Here is a 3,440-nt window from a genome sequence, read left to right as displayed (position 1 = left end):
GCGCGGCTGACGCCAGCCGGCGGGTGGAAGTGGCTCGACGACGCGCTGCGGACGCGGGGAAGCGCGGGGTTGGGGGGGGCCCGGCGGGCGCCGAAACGGCGGCGGTCAGGGCCAGGGCGAGGCAAAGGGCGGCCGGCCGTCCCCTCTGCCGGAGGGGAACGGGGGACCGGCGCACCACCGGGAGAGTGGTGGAGGAGAGGCCCGTGCGGCGGCACTGGCGGTGGTGGCGGGCGGGCGGCGCCGGGCGCCGGGCCACCGCGACCGACCCGATCTGGGGGCCCGGCGGGACGAAGTCCGCGACGCGGGCGCTCCGGGAGCGGGGGTTTCCCGAGTCTGCACTTAGGGGGACGAAGGCCCGGCCGCGCGGGGAGGGGAAGGAGAGCACCCCCCCTCTCCCCGGGGCAACGGGCCTGCGAGGCGCCCCAGCCGCGCCACACCGCGCGCGCCACGCGGCGCGGCGGCAGCCGCCGGGCTCGGAGGGGAGGGCGGGCACGGCCGGGCGCACCCGAACCGCGCCCCCCCCCACACCCACCGAGGGGCGGCACGCCGCTGCGCCCACGCCACGGCGCGGGTGACGATTGACCGTCAAGCGACGCTCAGACAGGCGTAGCCCCGGGAGGAACCCGGGGCCGCAAGTGCGTTCGAAGTGTCGATGATCAATGTGTCCTGCAATTCACATTAATTCTCGCAGCTAGCTGCGTTCTTCATCGACGCACGAGCCGAGTGATCCACCGCTAAGAGTTGTCTCGGTTTCGGTCCCCGCCGCGCGCGCGGGGGGACCGGGCAGCTTTCGCAGCCCCTGGGGGGCCCCCCCTCCTCCGCCCCCTCCTCCTCCGCCCCACCGCCCTTCCTCACGCCGACGCCGGCTGCTGAGCAAGGGACGGCAGAGACGGAAGGAGAGAGAGAGCGAGAGAAAGAGAGGGGCTTGCCTCACTGACCGTACAAGCACAGAGAAAGGGGGGGGGGGGGAAACGAAGGGCAAACCCGAACGAGAAGGGCGGGGAGCCCTCGCTCCCGACCTGGGGACAAACCCTGTCTCGCTTCGAGTCCGGCCCAGGCGCCCGGCTCGGTCTGGCCCGGCAGGGAGCGGCGGGCCGGCCACACCGCCTGCCTCGGGATGTTGGGGGGGGTCCGTCCCCGCAGACCACCCCCCCCCCGCCCCAGGCGTCAGAGCCCGGCCGCCACCGGGAGCGGCGTCGCCCCGCCGCCCGCGCGCCTGCGGCCCGCCGGCCCCGCGCTTCCCAGCTCCTCGCTCGCCTCGCCGGCCCTCCGGCTCGACCGCCGCCGCCGCCGCCGCCGCGGCGCCCACACCCCCGCGCGCCCGCACACACCGCCTCGCGGGTGACGCCACGCGCTCGCCCGTCCCCTCCGCGGACAGACGCCCGGCGGCGGGCAGGCGGGCAAGGCGGCACGGACGGGGACGGCGCCCGCTCTCCCCGTCTCCACGCGGAGAGCGGGGCGGGCCGCCCCCGCCGCCGCCCCACCACCGCCCCCCCGCTGCCTGGCGGAGCCGGGCGGGGCAGAGCGAGGCGGGCGCCCCGGACGGCAGAGTGCCGGGGCGGGCGCGTAGGGTAGGGCGCCGCCGACGGCGGCCACGGCGGAAGACCCAGAAGCACCGGCCAGGGAGAAGGAGGAGACGCGCGGAGGCTCGGCGCCCGCACCACCCGCGGTGGGGGCTCGCCCTCCCGGCGGCGAGCACGCGCTCGCGCCCGGCTCGCAACGCTCGAGGCAGGCCGGCAACTAGGCCGACCGCGCGGCGTCTCTCCGCCGAGACCAGACCGCGGAGAGAGGGGGCAGGGTAACCCCTCTCCGTCCCGGCTGCCCGCGGGGCGAGCGCGGGGCGCGCCGGCTGGCATGGGGGGGCGCGGCGCCCGCGCGCGCCGACCCCCCGGCCCTCCGGCAGCACGCCCGGCCGCCTCCGCGAGTCGCATCGGGCCGCCCGAGTCTTTAAACCTCCGCCCGGCTCTCCAACCGAGAACCCTCGGGCCCGGAGCCCGGGGCCCATGGCCATCCCTGCCCGGGGCGGCTGCCGGCGGCCGCGGTGGCCGGAGGCCCTCTCCCCTCTCTCGCTCGCTCCCTCCCTCCCCGCCCCCCCCACCCCCACCGCGGGGGAGGAAGGACCGGGGTGGGGGGAAGCCGAGGCGGGGGGGGGGAAGGCACGGCCGGTGCGGCGCGCACGGTGCGGCACCCGGGAGGAGCACGCTGGCACACGGGACCACACGGGTGGGTCACCGAGGGGGGGGCAGGAGAAGCGCGGGCGCTAGGTACCTGGCCCTGGGGTGAGGGAAACGACCTGAAATCCCCGCGGGGGTGCCTCCCCCGCCGCCGCCCGCCACCGGGCCGCCGCCGCCTCGCGGCGACGGCGGCAGCCTCGGCAGCGGCGACGAGACGGGACGCGGAGGGGGAACCCGGCACCCGCCAGCCGGCCCCCGCGCCCCTCGGCGGAGCGTCCGCCCGCGGGGTGCGCCCGACACCCGCCGCCACGACCTCGTCCTCCTCCCAGGGCCCGGGGTTTCCCTCAGTAACCCGGCGCCGGGTGGCAGCTGCACCCGGGAGGAGAGCCGTGGCTCGGGCCGCCCACTCGGGCACGAACCGTCGCCTCGCTTGGCCTCAACGCGACGCCCCCCGCTCGGGGGCCCGGCGCCCGCCCCGCGCGCCATCCCGGAACGCCTGCCCCCGCAGGTCTCTGCGGACGGGCTGCTCCGCCGCAGCCCGCCGCGGGTCCGCCCCCCACAGCTTAGGGGTGGGGACCCGTGGGACCCGTCCCAACCCGGAGGGCCGTCTCCCTCGCCTCCGCGCCCGCCGCTTCCTCTCCCGCGGGCGCCGGGGAGTAGCCAAGCCCCGCCGCCCCTCACACGCACTGCCGCCCGCTCCCGCCGGGCCCTCCCCTGGGCCGGACCCCCCCCCCCTTCCCCTTCCCCCCCAGCGGCAGCGGAGCGCCGTGGGGTGGGGGGGCGGGGGGGGGCGGGCCGCGGCTCCCGGAGACGGGCACCGGCAGCGGAGCGGGCACCAGCAGAGGCGAGAGGGGAGAGACGGGGGGAGGCGGTCCCCCACCGGCAGCGGTGGAATCGGCAGCGGGCTCTCGGCGAGCGAGCGCGGCCTCGGGAGGGCCGTGCACCCGCCGGCGGGCCGAGCCCCGTGCTCGGCCCCGCGGCGCAGAGTGCGGGACAGGCGAACTCGGGTACGCGCGCGCGGCAGCCGGGACGCGGCGGGCGGGGGGGCCACACCGGTGTCCGGTGCCGTCGGCATCGGCAGCGAGGCGCGGCGGCCCGGCGGCGGCCCGGCGGCGGGCCGGCACAGGTTTCGGAATGCCACGGGGGCCCGTAACCCCTCTTCCTCGCGGCGGGCTCGCGCGGCCCGCCGGCCCTGCCCCCGGCACGCGCCCACGGGCTCGCTCGCTCTCGCGCGGCGCCTCGCTCGCCAGGGCCGGGAGGCAGGCC

The 3,440-nt window shown here is 79.3% G+C and overlaps 1 non-coding gene across 1 annotated transcript; it reads right to left on the bottom strand.

The window, feature by feature from the left end:
* Positions 1-590: 590 nt before the first annotated feature.
* Positions 591-743, bottom strand: LOC135326085 (5.8S ribosomal RNA). The gene has a single exon (XR_010386739.1). It is a non-coding gene; the product is annotated as a 5.8S ribosomal RNA (ribosomal RNA).
* Between the last annotated feature and the right edge of the window lie 2,697 nt (positions 744-3,440).

The sequence above is a fragment of the Dromaius novaehollandiae genome, unplaced genomic scaffold (assembly GCF_036370855.1).
Source record: "Dromaius novaehollandiae isolate bDroNov1 unplaced genomic scaffold, bDroNov1.hap1 HAP1_SCAFFOLD_120, whole genome shotgun sequence".
Taxonomy (NCBI): Eukaryota; Metazoa; Chordata; class Aves; order Casuariiformes; family Dromaiidae; genus Dromaius; species Dromaius novaehollandiae.
Note: the sequence above shows the minus strand (reverse complement) of the source record. Positions and strands in the feature narration are given on the sequence as shown.